This window comes from Dipodomys merriami, unplaced genomic scaffold (assembly GCF_024711535.1).
Source record: "Dipodomys merriami isolate MVZ:Mamm:240054 unplaced genomic scaffold, mDipMer1.0.p SCAF_27, whole genome shotgun sequence".
Taxonomy (NCBI): Eukaryota; Metazoa; Chordata; class Mammalia; order Rodentia; family Heteromyidae; genus Dipodomys; species Dipodomys merriami.
In genome coordinates, this window is record NW_027204159.1 from 6,888,434 (window position 1) to 6,904,535 (window position 16,102).

The 16,102-nt window shown below is 53.2% G+C and overlaps 2 long non-coding RNA genes across 6 annotated transcripts in view; one reads left to right on the top strand and one right to left on the bottom strand.

Annotated features, from left to right (window-relative positions):
• Positions 1 to 505: 505 nt before the first annotated feature.
• LOC138837396 (uncharacterized) overlaps positions 506 to 16,102 on the top strand; it is a 30,822-nt gene continuing 15,225 nt past the window's right edge. Inside the window, exons 1-3 of one of the 4 annotated variants that reach the window (XR_011375314.1) lie at positions 506 to 569; positions 2,721 to 2,872; positions 8,094 to 8,180. This is a non-coding gene — a long non-coding RNA (uncharacterized lncRNA). Of the gene's footprint in view, positions 570 to 848; positions 1,125 to 2,720; positions 2,873 to 8,093; positions 8,181 to 16,102 lie in introns of those variants that run through there. The other 3 variants (XR_011375313.1, XR_011375312.1, XR_011375315.1) reach the window with 3 other exon arrangements.
• The window catches only part of LOC138837395 (uncharacterized), a 28,012-nt gene continuing 25,424 nt past the window's right edge, over positions 13,515 to 16,102 (bottom strand). For both annotated transcript variants that reach the window (XR_011375311.1, XR_011375310.1), the window contains exon 3: positions 13,515 to 14,387. This is a non-coding gene — a long non-coding RNA (uncharacterized lncRNA). The remainder of the gene's footprint in view (positions 14,388 to 16,102) is intronic.

Here is a 16,102-nt window from a genome sequence, read left to right on the forward strand (position 1 = left end):
TATCCCAGGTTTCTTGCTCAAGGCTAGCACTCTACCACTTGGAGCCATAGTGCCACTTCTGCTTTTCTGGTGGTTAGTTGGAGATGGGAGTTTCACGGGACTTTCCTGCCCAGGCTGGCTTTGAACCACCATCCTCAGATCTCAACCTCCTGAGCCGATGGGTAGGATTACAGGCTTGAGCCACCAGTACCTAATCACCCAGTGTTGTTGTTTCTCCTGCACCTGCTCAGTGCTCCAGATCCTGCACTGGAGGGGGGGTGAGGACCGCCCAGGTGAATTCCTCCCGACCCCTCCGCCCCGCAGCTAAGCTTCCAAGGAGTGTTCCAATCAGAGCTAGCCCCGGAGAAGACAGACAGGGCCTCTGTGGAGGGGGAGGCGCATGTCTGAGGACCCCCCCCCAGAGGTGCCATGTGGGGGATTCTAAGACGCTGGGAGGGGGGGGGTGAGTGGAGGATGGGCGAGGCAGAAAGCAGGGCCAGCCGGCGATAAGGCAGGGAGGCTGGGCGCCTGGGCCCGGCCTGCGGTGGGCAGCGGAGGGCGCACGGCGAGGGGGTGGGGACACGGAGCGGGTGAGTCACCGTTTCTGGGCCAGGCAGGCGGCGGCTGCGGAGCGGGGGGCGCATTCCTGGCTGGCAGAGCGGCCGGCACTAATGTCTTTCCCACATGGCCCCAAGTTCCCCGTTCGGCACGATCACACGGGCAAGACGCTCCCGCGGCCACCCCCGCCCCAGCTGCCTGCTTCCCACAGAGCCGGAGGGGAGGGGAGGGAGGGAGGGAGGGAGGGAGGGGAGGGGGCGGGAGCAACTGGGCCTCCAGGGGTGGGGTGGCCGGGGCTGAGCCCCGTGCCCGGCACTCGGGGAGCGACACACAAGGCAGCATTCCCAACTGGAAAGTGGGGGAAGGAAGGAGGCCCCGGGACGGCCATGGATCCTGGGCCACGTCGCTGCCTCTCGGGGGCCCCCACTTCATCCACCCCCGCCCCGGCTTTCGCACTGGAATTGTTGGAGACGCCCTGACCCCACTGGCGGCGGGATCGTCGGCAACCTCGGCGGCCCAGGATCTACGCCATCGGCCTCCCCCTCCTTCCCGACCCCGGCGCCCTGGTCGGGGCTGCAGGGCATCCGGTGTGGGGGGGTGGGGGTGGTGGTGGCTGGGGAGGGCGGTTCCTGGACCAGGCCACCCCCAGTCTCTCCTGCCCGTAGGGTGGGGGACAGTCCTTCCTTAAAGCCGAGGGAACTGGGAGAGCTGCTCTCCCACGCAGCCCCTGTCCCTGGGCCAGACCCCTAGGGGGGAAACTGAGGCTGGAGCGGCCCACCCAGAGCTCCCTGACTGCTAGGGGAAGTTGGCTGGCAGTTGTCCCTCCAGCTGGGCTCAGAGGCGAGGCGCTAATGAGAGTTAAATGTAGGGCGTGAGTCACCTCCGAGGGGGAAGAGACCACCCTCAGACGTGGAGGGTGGAGGGAGGTTTGTCCAGACTGCTCAGCCTTTCCCCACTCCCCTGCACCTCACCCCCTACACCTTGGCAGGATGACCCCCGAGGGGCTGGCTCAGAATAGTGGGAGGACCTGAGGATGGACCAACACCTGGGAGAGTCAGTGGCTGGCAGCCATGGGTTATGGTCATGTCTTGGGATGGGGGCTGGGCAAAGGGCCCAGGCCACCCTGAAGATCCCTCTACCCCCTGTGGCCTGACTAGCCTTGTGTAGGCCACCAGGCTGTGCCCACACAGAGTGTCTGTCCTGTCCCTCAACTCCCACCCTCTCTGACCTCCAGATTGTAGCATGGGGTCTGCAGTCTTGAGGACAGGGTAGAGCTCTATGTGTGAGTGTGTGTGTGTGTGTGTGTGTGTGCGCGCGCGTGCTTGTGACTGGGTGTGTTTAGGTCTGTATGCGCACTTGGGCATATTTCTGTATGACTGGCTGTTACTGAGTGGATTTGTGTTGAAAGGGGCTTGAGAAAGAATGTGCCTCTGTTTGTCCCTCTGTGTTTATGTGTGAGTCTGTAGGACTCTTGTCAGCTTCGCTCCATCCATGGGGGGCCCTTGTTCTCCTTGAGCACCCCACTGTTACTCACCAGGAGCTGCAGGGTTAGGGAAGTGAGTCAAGGAGAGTCAGAGAGAGATATAAAGCAGGGGATGAAGTGCCTCTGTTTCCCCAATGGAATATCCAGGCTGGGTGGTCAACACCAGGGGGTAAATGGTGGACAGCCACCGGAGAATCCCCCCCCCCAAGAGAACCCTGCTCCGCAGTCCCCTCCCTGTTCCCTCTGCTCCCAGCCCTTCGCCTCCTGGCAAGAGCTTATTTGCATGGTATTTACATTTCATTTGCATCGTGTTCAATTAAAAACCTGACCAGCTCCCGCCTGCCTGGCGCTGCCTGCCCAGCCTGGTGAAAACGTTGGTTGGGCACTGCTGCATTCCCACCCCCACCCCCCATGGACTGACCCATGTGGGAGGGGTCCTCCCCTCAATGAGATCATCCAAGTCACCCACTGGAAGAGCAGAGCTGGCTGGAAGGACAAATGGAGAAACTGAGGTCCAGAAAGGGCTGCCTTGAGCTTCAGGCTAGGGGCCAGTCTCAACAGAGCTAGAATATTAGCAGCAAAAGCTGTCCCTTTATGGAAGATGCCAGGAGTGTGGCCAGCACCTGGTGTGCACTATATTATGGGAATGTCACTCCCCTTTGAGGACAGGCCATCTCTGAACTATCTCTCCATTTTACAGATGAGAAAAACAAGGCTGGAGAAAAACAAGGTTGGAGAGGGCAAGCCCAAGTCCACCTAATGAAGAGTTCAAATCTCTGTTAGCATGTCTTCCGAGTCTGTGCTTCAAACTGGGAGCAGGACTGAAGAAAGGCCACTGCCTCCTCATTCCTGGTGAGCCAAGTTCATTATCTCCAGGGTCATTAACTCTGCATGGGCTATGGCAGCTTCCACCCTGACCCGGGAGAGCCTGACTGCTGTCTTCTTGTTTCTTGCAACTGACAACCATACCTATTCCTGGCTAAGGGCTGGAACCCTCTCCTTGTGGCATTTCTTTCTGGCACCTGGGCCTTTTCTGTTTGGGGGCTTCAATCAGAGCCAGTAAGTTTGTAGAAATCAGGTAAATTTGCATCATCAAGTTTGTGGTGATGGCAGAAACTGGAGAAAAAGCTGAAGGTTAGACATGGAAAGATCAGGCAGGTCCTCAGGGACTAGCTTGGAAGAGACCCCTTCATTCTGGATCTGGAGCCTTTCTGGAGTTCATGCAGCCCGAGCTGGAGCTGGTCTGGTGGATGGTATCTGTTTGCCCAGATGGGAACTGTGAGAAGTGAGGAGAAAGTAGGAGTCCCATGTTGCCCATGGCTGCATCCAGGATCCAGAAGCCAGGGACTTCCTGGTATTAACAAGGCTCAGGGGGAACTTCCCCTGAGCCGGATCTGATCCCCGGACTTAGGGATCTAGGGAGATTCCTCTTATTCCTGGTTGGTGGGAGAGAGGAGAACTGGTCAATCAGCAGACTGCTCCTTTGTAACTACAGTGATGGGTTCAGAGATAGAGATGTGATTTGGGCTTTGGCAATCAGATGAATCTCAAGGCTTTGATGGAGGTGTTCTGATCTAGTTCTGGAAGACTTTGGAGCCACCACCTTTTAAGCAAAGCTACCTGTGAAGCCACCAAAGGACACGGATCCGAGCTGGAGATATAGCTCAGTGGTGGAATGCTTGCTTAGCATGTGTAAGGCCCCAGGTTTCATCCTCAGCATCTCCCCCTCAGAAAGAAACAAAAACAAAAACCAAAACAAAAAAACACCAAAAAACCTGAGAAACTGATCTTCTTATATTCAAAGCACTGTCTTGTAGTCAAGACTCAGAATAAGGGCTGGGAAGGTGGCTCAGTGGTAGAGCGCTTGCCTTGTATTCTTGAGGCCCTGGGTTTGATTCCCCAGCACCACATAAACAAAAAGACAAAAAGCCGGAAGTGGCGCTGTGGCTCAAGTGGTAGAGCGCTAGCCTTGAGCTGAAGAGCTGAGGGACAGCGTCCAGGCCCAGAGTTCAGGCCCCCCCCCCAAAAAAAAAGACAGAATAAGTCAGTGTGTGTTGCATTTCTCACATTTGCAGCCTGAGATTCTTCCTGGATAGCTCAGGCTTCACCTATTTCTGACTTTAGCCTATGTCCGTATGCTATTCCTTTGCTTGGAAATGGAATGCCTCCTTTTGCCCTCTCCTGACCAGCCAGTCTCATGTGTAGAGGCACAGGCCATTGCTTCTCCCAGAGGCTCACTGCCCTCTCTGCACTCTTGAGAGTTCGCTGGGACTGCTGATCCCTGCTTGATGTCCTGGCTTGCTCAGTGCTGTGCTACACTGCTCTGTGTTCATTTCCCTGTCCAGATTTGCATGCCATAGTCCATCCCAAAGTGGATTGTAAGATCCTAAATGTCAAGAGCCCAGTCCCCTCCTGAAGTCAGAAGAGCTACAGGCAGAGCAGTCAGAAGCTTGGTGCAGGTATGGGGCAGCCATATTCAAACTAGCCCATCTGTATGAGGTCTTTGCACTAGTCCCTCTCAGTTTCATATTCATATATTCACACACACACACATACACATATGTACACACATATATCTATGAAAGAAATGGGGCTGGGGAGAGAAAGAGATGGAGAAGATGTGTAGATGTTTCTTGTATAGCCCAGGCTGGTCTAAAACCCATGATCTTCATGTCTCAGCCTCCTGAGTGCTGAGATTTTAGGTCTTGTTCTTTATAATGACACTGTTACAGTGTATATAATAGTTCACACCTGTCCTCAGCTACTCAGGAGACTAAAATTAGTCAGAAGAAGCCAGGAGCTGGTGGTTCATGCCTATAATCCTAGCTATTCAGGAGGCTGAAATCTGAGATTGTTGTCAGGAAAATCCACGAGACTCCTATCTCCTATTATCCAGTAAAAAGCTAGTGTAGTTCAAGTGGTAGAGCTGGAGCTCAACTACAGCACTAGCTTTGAGCACAAAAGCTCAGGGACAGTGTCCAGGGCCTGAATTCAAGACCCAGGACCAGGGCTGGGAAGGTGGCTCAGTGGTAGAGCACTTGCTTTGCATGCATGAGGCCCTGGGTTCGATTCCCCAGCACCACATAAGCAAAAAGAAAAAAAGCCGAAGTGGCGCTGTGGCTCAAGTGGTAGAGTGCTAGCTTTGAGCTGAAGAGCTGAGGGATAGCGCCCAGGCTCAGAGTTCAAGCCCCATGACCAGACCCCCCCCAAAAAAAAGACCCAGGACCAGTGTATACCCCCCACCCCCGCCACCTGCATACATGCAATTAGGAAAAGCAGTCTGAGGCCAGCCCAGGCAAAGAAAGTTCATAATCAACCAAAGCAGGGTGTGGTAGCATGATTTGTCATCCCTACTCCTTGGCAGGTGTAAATGGGATCCTGACTAGGACAAAATCTTGATACCCTATTTGAAAACTGAATAAAGCAAAAAGGTCTGGGGACTTGGCTTAAGTGGTACGACTTTTCCCTAGCAAGCATGAAGCTTTGAGGCCAAACCCTAGTTCCTCAAATAAGTAAATAAAATTATATGAAGTGGGCCTACAGACTCAGTTACTCAAGAGGTAAGATAGGAGATTCTTTGACCCCAGAAGTCCAGGTGTCCTGTTATTTATTTATTTAATGGTCCTGGGACTTGAACTCAGGGCCTGGGTTTTGTCTTTGAGCTTTTTTGCTCAAAGCTAGTACTCTTCCACTTGAGCCACAGGTCCACTCTAGCAATTTTGGTAATTAATTGGACATAAGAGTCTCATGGACTAGGCACTGGTGGCTCAGGCCTGTAATCCTGGTTCTCAGGAGGCTGACATCTGAGGATCGTGGTTCAAAGCAAGCCTGGGCAGGAAAGTCCCTGAGACTCTTGTCTCCAATTAACCACTAGAAAAAAATGCTGGAAGTTGAGCTGTCGCTCAAAGTGGTAGAGCACTAGCCTTGAGCACAAAGAGCTCAGAGATAGCACCCAGGCCCTAAGTTCAAACACCACCACGGCCAAAAAGCAAAAAAAAAGTCTCATGGGCTTTTGTGCCTGGGCTGGCTTTGAGTTGTGATCCTCAGATTTCAGCCTCTTAAGCAGCTATGATTACAGATGTGAGCTTTTTAGCTTTTTTTTTTTAATTTATTTTTTATTTTTATTTTAAGAAAGGAGCTGACCATGTAGCCCAGGTCACTCTGGACCCTCAAACACAGGAAGCAAGCAGCCTGGGCAATATAGGGAGACCCCTGTCTCAAACTGACAGCAGCCAGAACTAAAACTAAGGATTCTGTAAAAGGGAGACGTTCAGGAGAGGTAAGGCTACATGAAAAGTACTTAACATAGTCAGCCCATAGATAATTAGTGGGTGCCCACCCTGTACCCATAGCAGAAAGCTCAGCAGTGCAGTGTCTTAAGCCAAGGTCCTTGACTTCAGACAAGCTGAAGGTGGAAGTTGGGGTAGCCAGTCAGGAGAATGGGGTGGCCTTCCTTAGCCTGCCCGGGATCCCTGCGGGGAGTGCCTCCCTCTGTCCGCCTTTTGAGGTGGGGGTTGGGGGGAGGTCCAGTCATTCCCTCCGTTCTCCCTTCCCTGTCCACCCTTCCAGCCAGCAAAGCTCCGAGTTAATCTCCTCGCCCATCAGGGGGTGACAGGAGGTGTCTGTCATTTGGAGCCAAGGCCGTCAGACTCGCTGGCTAATTGGGGCGCAGGCGCCAGGAGCACAGGAAATGGCCGGAGGGAAGCAGCAGAAAGCAGCTCTACCTCCTTCCCACCAACTAGGGACTGAGCCACAGGGCTCTTTAGAGGAAGAGGAAGGCCTTGGGATGAGGACGACTCTTCTTGGACAAATTGCTATTCCCCTTGATCACATTCATAATGATAGCAGTAAGCCTTTATTGAGCAGTTACCGTATAAATTAATACATTGATTTGAAACCTCCAATGTTTTTTTTGTTGTTGTTGTTTTTTGTGTTTTTGCCAGTCCTGGGGCTTGAACTCAGGATCTGAGCTCTGTCCCTGAGGCTAGCACTCTACCACTTGAGCCACAGCTCCATTTCTGGCTTTTTCTGTTTATGTGGTACTGAGAAATTGAACCCAGGGCTTCATGCATGCTAGGCAAGCACTCTACCACTAAACCACATTCACAGCCCCACTCCAGTGGTTTTTTATAGCCCTTGGAAATTGAAATTAGATTCTGCCCAAGACTTGTGAATCTGTAGTTCCTATACCTCTGTCTTCCCTCTGCCTACTGCAACCTCCCCAGTAGCAAACTTGTCCTGTCTCAGGGCCTTTGCACTAGCTGTTTCATGCTCTTTAAAGCACTTTTCTCTTGGCATGATTAGCTCTTCCTCATTCTTCAGGTCTATGTTCAATAGTAACTCAGAGGCAATTTATAAAAACAAAAACAAAAGCAACACTGAACTCTACCTACTCTAGTATGCCACCTTGTTACATTATCCCGTTTATACTTTCACAGCGTTTGTTATCATGTGAAACTATTTCATTTGTATACATATTTATTTTTTCCTCTCTAAAAATTGTTATTATAAAGGTGCTATAACAGAGGGATTACAGTTACATGTTCAGCAATGAGTACATTTCTTTTTGGACAATGTCACCCCTTCCCTTGCTCTTTCTCCATTTCCTTTACATATTTGTGGCTTATATTCATTCTCCTACTCCTGTCACAGACCTTGTCTATGATTTACTGCTGGAACCTCAGTCCCTCAAACAATGTTGGGCAAATAGGAGGCCCTCATAAATACTCATTAAATAAATGAATCAAAGTACTTCATGAGACTTAGTTATTTCATGGGTCAGAAGCTTGGTAGTATGCATTTATTTATTTAGTGCCAGTACTAGGACTGAATTCAAGACCTGAGTACTAGCTCTTCTGCTCAAGGTGGGTGCTCTATCACTTGAGCCATACCTCTACTTCTGGCTTTTTTGGTAATTAATTGGAGTTAAGAGTCCCATGGACTATTCTGCCAAGGCTGGCTTTGAACCGTGATCTTCATATCTCAGCCTCTCAAGTAGCTAGGATTACAAATATGGATCACCAGTGACTGGCCCTTGCTGATGGTCTTCTCTCCTGTTGTCTTGGTCACCTAGGAGAAGTCCCGGACTCTGGGTACATATCCTACTACTTTCTCCATACATCACTTGAAGCCATACTGCCTCCTCCAGGAAGTCTCCACGGTTAGTGTTTATCTGTAGGTATGAGGATCCCTGCCAGGTGGTTAGTACTCTGTGTTACCCTCAGTGTCCATCACATAGCTGGCACAAAACTACTCAGTAGGTATCAGATTTTGCCTCCTATTCATTTAAGAGACCCAAGCAAGCCTAACCCTTCAGATTCCCTTAATCTATGTCTTTTCCTCAGGTACCCACTGGAAACTCTAAGCTAGAAAACTGAACCTGGAGGACTGAGGATGTGGCTCATGTGGTAGAGCACCTGCCTAGCAAGCCTGAGGTCCTGTGTTCAAACACTATAGTTCAGTTTTTTTTTTTAAAGTCCAACTTCCCTAAAACAAAAACAGAAAACCCAAAGTCCAACCAAAACAAATCAACAACTACAAACCAGCTTGGAGTCAGGAAAAAGACAGTAGTGTTTTCAAGTTAGTTACATCTACCAACTTCATTCCTTCACTGCTTATACCTCATGGCTAGTCAGGCCCCAATCCCCAATCTGGACCCACCAGGAAGGTTTTTTTTTTTTTTTTTTCTTTTTTGCCAGTCCTAGGGCTTGAACTCAGGGCCTGGGCACTGTCCTTGAGCCTCTTTGTGCACTCTACCACTTGAGCCACAGCACCACTTCTGGTTTTTGAATGGTTAATTGGAGATCTTTAAGTCTCAAAGGGACTTTTTTGCCCAACTCTGCCCTGGCTGGCTTCAAACCCAAATCCTCAGAGCTCAGCCTCCAGAGTAGCTTCCTATATCCTAGATACAATGTATCTAGATCAAAGGGTGGTTTCATTGTAACATTTCTACAATATATCCTGATCAACCTCAATCATCCTCTTATCCCACATTCCCCCTTCTTAAAGCAATTGCAATTTCATTGTTCTATTTCCATTCATACAAACCAACTGCTTCTCCCCCATTCATTCATCCTTGTTCTCCCTCTTTGTTAGTCCTCCTGTCCAGCTTCTTTCTTTCTAGACTTGTTCTCCCTCTTTGTTAGTCCTCCTGTCCAGCTTCTTTCTTTCTAGACTTGATAAGCTCTTACTATTGGCCTTTCTATTTCTCTTGCAGGCCCCTTCCCCTAACTGGGGCTGCCCTGTGGGTAGGTGTGTAGGTAAGAGGTCTGCCTGGTCCTGGGTAGGACAAGCAGCCCTGCCATTTTCCCAGCAGCAGCAGCAGCAGCAGCAGCAGCAGCAGCAGCAGCAGCAGCAGCACCTCTTTTTCTTCTTACCAATGGTTGTGGGTTGGCAGATCCTACATATTTCCTGCTGCATTGCTCTGTGTGTGTGTGAGAGAGAGAAGGGTGGGGTGTGTGTGTGTATGTGGGTGGAGAGGGACACCATCATCTCATGTGTGGATCCTGGTTTTTGCTGACTTTTTTCTTTCTTTTTTTTTTTTTTTTGGGTCCGGTCGTGGAGCCTGAACTCTGGGCCTGGGCGCTGTCCCTCAGCTCTTCAGCTCAAGGCTAGTGTTCTACCACTTGAGCCACAGCGCCACTTCCGGCTTTTTCTTATGTGGTGCTGAGGAATCGAACCCAGGGCCTCGAGCATGCAAGGCAAGTGCTCTACCACTGAGCCAACTTCCCAGCCCCTTGCTGACTTTTTTCTACCTGGCCCACTCTACTCAGCCTCTCCAGGAAGGGATAGAAGGAAAGAAGTGACACAGGCAGAGGTGAGGGCAGGCAGCCTTATCATCTATCTTCAATACTAGAAGTAGTTGAGCCCTAAGAACCTTCCCTGGGTCAGCAGGAGGGTGGGTGGGGAGGCCAAGAGGTATAGGGTGTCAGGGCCTCAGTGCATTTTGATGCTATATGAATCAAATGCAAAACAGATGCAAATAATATGCAAAGTAGGACTTTATTTTTCTAGTCAACCACTCTGAGGAGCTCTGAAATAGGCAGTAGGAGGGCCCAGAACCCAAGGGGAGGCGTAGAGGCGAGGACAGGTGCTGCACTGTGGAGAGGATGCTGCATTCACTAGCATCTACTGTGTACCCGGTTCCAGGCTAGGCTCTTGGTGATTCAGAAAAACCTCTGACCTTGAGGATTCAGGCAATGGGACACTGAAGGAGGAAGGGCAGATCCATTTCCATGGCACTCAAAGGGATTTTCAGAGACATCTGTCCATGTAATGGTGCATAAGACAGATCACAGAATGGTTAAATTCTGCTGCCCTGGCTTAAGCCAGACCTGGGTTTAATTCTCAATGTCATCACTGGGTGACTTTGAGCAAGGCAAGTCACTAAGTCACTTGTGAAAACTTCTATTTATTTGCTCATAAATAAAGAACAGTAATTGTAGCAATCTCCTTGGGGGGGGGTTCTAAGACTCAAGGACATGTGTGTAGCATGGATGGACTAGGGAGAGGTGCCTGGTTCTGGGTAAAGGTTCCATAAGTGGCAACTGTAATTTTTTTTTTTTTTGTCAGTCATGGGGTTTGAACTCAGGGCTTGGGCATTGTCCCCAAGCCTCTTTGCACTCAAGGTTAGCTCCCTACTGCCTGAGCCACATTACCACTTCTGGGTTTTGAGTGGTTAACTGGAGATGAGTCTCATGGAGACTTTTCTGCCTTGGCTGGCTTCAAACTGATCCTCAGATCTCAGCCTCCTGAATAGTTAGGATTATAGGTATAAGCAACTGGCATCTGGCGACTGTGATTGTCATAACAGCAGAAATATGGTGGCCAAGTCATCTGTCTGAGAGGGAAGAACTCTCGAGGTTGCTTTTCTCTGTCCTTACCAAGCCTGCCTGAGAGACATTTACTCAGCTGACTGGATGAGAGAGAGGGAAGAGTGATTGCAGAGTAACTCAGGATTAGGCCAGGATGGAGTTTAGATCCTGGGAGGAGATTCCAGCAGTTTAGTGAGCTATGTAGGTAGACTGGATGGGTTCATTCCCAATGAATGCTCCCAAACAAAAATGGGGAATGTTCACAGAAGGAGGAGGTTCTGCCTTCAACATGAAAATAAAGCCAGAGGTCACATAGAAAGAAGGGCCAGATTTTATGCTGGGGAAGGTTCTGGTGGGTGGAGTAGCAACAACGCCCATAATAATAGCAAAATTTATGAGCATGTTCTTTATCAGGCTCTGTACTAAACACTTCACATGGTATATCAAATTGAAACCATGCCAGCCACGGGTGGCTTAAACCTATAATTCTAGCAAATCAGGAGACTGAGATATGAAGATTGTGGTTTGAAGACAGCCCAGGCAGGAAAGTCCTGTGACTTTATCTCCAATTAACCACACAGACACACACAGACACACACAAAGAAGCGGAGCTATGACTCAACGGTAGGGTAGAGCACTGTCCTTGTACAAAAAAGCTCAGGGACAATATCCAGGCTCAGAGTTCAAGTCCCAGGACCTGCACTAAAAAAAAAATTAAAAATAAATTTTAAACTTCACAGCGACCATCTGATCAGCATGCAACTTTCCTTCTAAATGCTGGAGGCAATTGATGGCGGTACTTGTCCAAGGTCACTCAGCTAGCACCCCTCAGCCTCTAAGTAGCTCCTCCATGTTCCCCGATACCAGCCTTGGTTCCACCCTGCCCTATCATGGCTCTTCTTTGTGTTATTCTAACTCACTGCACCTCCAACTTACCTGCCAGAATATCCCACTAAGTCAGCAACCAATCTCCTCCATCTCCTGATGTCCCTTCGTACACCCCTCCCCCGCCCCATTTTCTCCCTGCGGGCTGGAACCCTAGCCTTCCTCTATTTTAAACATTTAAGTCAGTCCTTGTCACTCCAGGCTCTCCCAACCCCAGCCCTCTGGGGGACACCAGCTTTGACCCCACCCCTCAGGGGCTTAGCAGGCCCCGCCCTGTCTGCATCCACTTTAGGCCCAAGGACACGCCCACAAAACTTTCCCTACTTTCAATAGGTCAGTACTTTGCAGACTTGGAGCCCCAGTGTTGGCTGTGCCCCCACCCTGCTTGCCCTACCTCTCCCTCCCTGCTCTACCTCGTCCTACCCTTTGCTTGGCTGGCTGTTTCTGGTCTGTCAGGCCTCAGCTCAAATGTCACCTCCTCAAAGAGACCTTCCCTGACTACAATAGCTAATATCTCCCCACCCTGAAGTCAGTCTCACATGACCTATTTTAATGTCTTCTTGGCTCCTCACTCTCCACAGCGATCTTGTTCAACTATTTGTTTACTTGGTCATGGTCTGCCTCCCTGAACTAGAATTTAAGTTCTGTGAGGATGGGACAAGACTATTTGTTCTCTGGTGTCCTCATAGTTAAAAAGCGTCTGGCACTTAGTAGGCGCGCTCTATAAACCTGAGACTGTGTGTGCTTGGTGTGACCTGGAGCAAGAAGTCCTTGCTTCTGTGCCTCAGTTGCCTTTTTTTTTAATTGCCTTCTTCCAGCCTTTCAGGGAGGCTCAGGATGAGATCAGAGATGGCAAAAAAAAAAAAAAAGTTCGGGGGGGGGCAGGATACCCAACTGGGGATGAGGTCAGTGCAGAAGGCTAGAAGGAGCTTGCAAAGATCCTCTTGGCTAGACCTCTGGCCTGACCAGACCCTGGATCCCAGACCAGCGGGGGAGGGCGTGCAGGACTCCCTCGGGTGGGAAGCGCCTCTCGGCGGGGCCTCCTCTCCCCTCCCTCCCCGGGGAGGCAGGTGGAGCTGCGTCCTCATCTTTGTTCCCATCTGGAGCGCGTTTGGCGCGGCGTGGCGGGGGCGGGGCTGCGCCCCCGCGGTGCCCAGAGAGACTGGCCCGCCCGCTTATCTGATCTGCGGCTAATTGAAACTCCCTGCTCGCGAAGGTCAGCTCGGTCCCCTGACAGCTGCCGAGCCGAGCTGGGCCGGATGGAAAACCCGGGCAGTGCCGGGCCAGCGGGGCGCGGGGGGGAGGGGTGGTGGGGGGCAGCCGCGGCGACAAAGTAGACAAAGGCGGCCCCTCCCTCCTCGTGCGCGCTGCTGGGGGTCGCCGGAGGTAGCGGCCTTCGCCCTCACCCCGCGGGGCGCTTCTGCCAGCCCCTGGGCCTAAGGCTACAGTGGAGAAGGGGGGCGCTCTTAATCCCTACGAGCCCGCCCACTCTGCTCCCACGCCGGGGCCCCGTCTGGGGTCTCTGGGAGAGTCACCCCCAACTTCCTGCCCCCCACCCCGTCTCCACGCCCCGGCTCTGAGACTTCCTGCCTCCCCAGCTCCGGGCAGCTCAGACTGTGGGAAGCTGACGGGGCGGGGGCGGCCCGGTCCCCTCCCCCTGCGCACCCGATGGGGCGCTGGGGGTCCGGGAGGAAGTGTGCGCGGTGGGGGGGCCCGGCGCGGCCCCGGGGCCGCCATCCGGTGGGGCAGGTGCGGCCTCAGTGCTGCGAGGGAGGGCTAGCCGGCCTGTTGCTCACGGTGCTGGCGCAGGGGGCGGGGAAAGGGCGCCGCGGGGGGCCCCGTTTCCAGGGTTCCGGGTGCGGATGTGGTGAGCTCTGGAGATTCCAAGCCTGCCCGCCGCGCCTCTCTGCCAGTCCCTGGCCTAGCCCTACCATATTTGGCCCCCCACCTGCCGCCTGTGCGCCTCCGTTGAGGTGCCAGGGGGTGGGGGCTGAGTGCGTGTCCTGATCAAAGCCTTTGGGGCCTTGACTTTCCCAGTCTGGAAAAAAATAACCCCAGTCTTGATGTTCAGAACCACTTGCCAAACAACAGTGTTTAGCCCTAAACGATCCATTTAAGTCGTACAATAGCAATTCCATTTTGCTGATGAGCAAGCTGAGGAGCAGAGAGGTGGTGACTTGGCCCCAGTCACGTAGCTAGTAGGCTACCGAGCCGGTGCTCAGCTCTGACGCCACGGCCGGCCTGCTCGCCACCGGCGGTCTGGTCCTGGCCAGAGCTCTTTCTTGCGTTGTGCACCAATATAGGTCGATTCCCCAGGGCCTCTGCAAGTGCGGCGAACCCCTCGCGGAGTCTCGCCGCACGTGTTCCCATCTTGGGGCTAGGCACGTGTTTCCTGGCGCAGTCCCGCGTGCCAGAGCCCGGGGACAGAGCTGAGTTTAGCGCACTGGTGCCCAGGTGCGATATTCCCGGCTGAGGCTTGGCGGAGTCATGTGGCGGGGGCCTGAGCCGCAGGCAGGGCGGAGCGGGGGCGGAGAACTCGGAGCTGAGTCCACGCGGGCCACGGCGCCTGGGAGGCCGCAATCCGGGCGCCTGCAGCCGGCGAGGCGCGGGGTGACGCGCGGGGGCCCAGCTACCGTGACCTCCTCCACGGTTGCCATGGAGACCGTGCACTATAAATAAAAAAAAAAAAGGAATTTCAAACCCGTTTTCTACGGAGCTTGGCGGGAGGGGTGGGGGGAGCTCTCTTTGAATCGAGTTTCCCATTTCACCTTCCCAGGCGGCAGGAGCGCTTCCCCCGCAGCCCAGCCGGGAAATTGCCGCCCCTCACGCCGCGTGGCGCCCCCGGAGGAAGCTAATTAGCGCAGCCTGGGGAGCTGGAGACTGGGGACCTGGCCCCGGGGGGCCAAGGCCCCCCTTTTTTTAGGGAGGGGAAAGCGCCTACAAATTGCTCCCCCCTCCTCCATCTCTCCAGGCGCGCGGGCAGCCCGGCGCGGGCCGGGGCATGGGGCGCAGGCGGGAGGTCGCATCTGCAGCTTTGGCGCAATGAATCAGGCGCGGCCGCCGCCACCGCCGCCGAGCGCGTCTGGCATCCGGAGTCTCCCGGGATCGAAAATAATTTGGGCAAAGCGGTGGGAGGTGTGTGCGCGCGCGTTCCGAGGGGAGGGCGGGGGAGCCGGCCGGGCGGGGTGCGCGGGGCGGGGGGAGGTGCCATCCGACAGCCCCGCTGTGGTGAGAACGGAGTTGACACTTCTTTCCTTTCCACTTACTGCGGCAAGTACCGCGAGGAAGCTTAACCCTCTCGCTGCTTGGCTGTCCGAGCTGGCGAGAGCGCCCTCCCGAGGGCGCACCTGGACGGAGACCAGGTGGGCCGACTCCTTGGAGATGGGACATTGTGGCCTGCTGGGGGTCAGCTCTCTGGCTCCTCAGCTCCTCCATCCGGACATTCCTTCATGCATCTTCCCTGGGGCTTTTCTTTAGTACTTGCCTTTCCCAGATGTGGCTAGCATCAGTTCTCGGGCCTCAGTTTCTCCACCCATACAAGAATGTCGGTGGTTGTCCTGAAACACCTTCCTATCTGATGCCCTTGGTTGTGTGACCCTGTGACTTGGGACCCTAAGTCAGGGCTAAGCAGTTGGGAAAACAGGAATTGGAGCCGATCCTCTTCTCCCGTCAGTGTTCTGGGCGTCCTTCATCAAAATGGCCGGGTTCCTGTTTTTGCCTCTGATGGCAGAAATGTCACCGCTGCTGCATTAAGCACGCTCGGCGGGAACTCGGTTTGGAGTGAGGAGCTGGCGCTCAGCCCTGCCAAGCTGCCTGCTGCAGGGGGAGGGAGTGGGCTGGCTGGCCAGCCGGCCTGGCTGGGGTCAGCCTTTGTCTGTGAGGGGCTCCTACCTTCCTGCGGGCCCAGTCTCAAACTGCCTTCTCCCCGCAAGCTGTGCGGGTTGCTTCCATTCCACTCAAGTTTGGCCCAAGGGAGTGGGAGACTGTTTAGATCTCTGCGCCTGTCTGGCTCAGGGAAGACCTGGAGATGAGTTGGAGAGTGGGGGGGGGCTTATGTCTCTCCCCTATAATTGGGAACGTCTCTGGCCTTCATGTATTTCATCATTAGTATTGCTCTTTTGGTGAGGAAGGGGTAGTAGCCAAGCTTCAGGGGTCTCCCAATTTAAGACCTGAAATTTCCCCCGGGAGGGCTCTAGGGGGAGTGTTTCCACATTGGCTTGGCTGCCTTCTGTCCAAAGGATCCCACCACCCCAGGAATTCTTAGGCCATTAGGCCTTGAGAGAATGCAGATGTGGGGAGAAGGAGAAGCCAGCCATGTGTAGAGTGTGTGATCCAGTGTTGTCCGGTGGGGCCCTGTCATCTGGGTACTTCACAAGACCTGAGG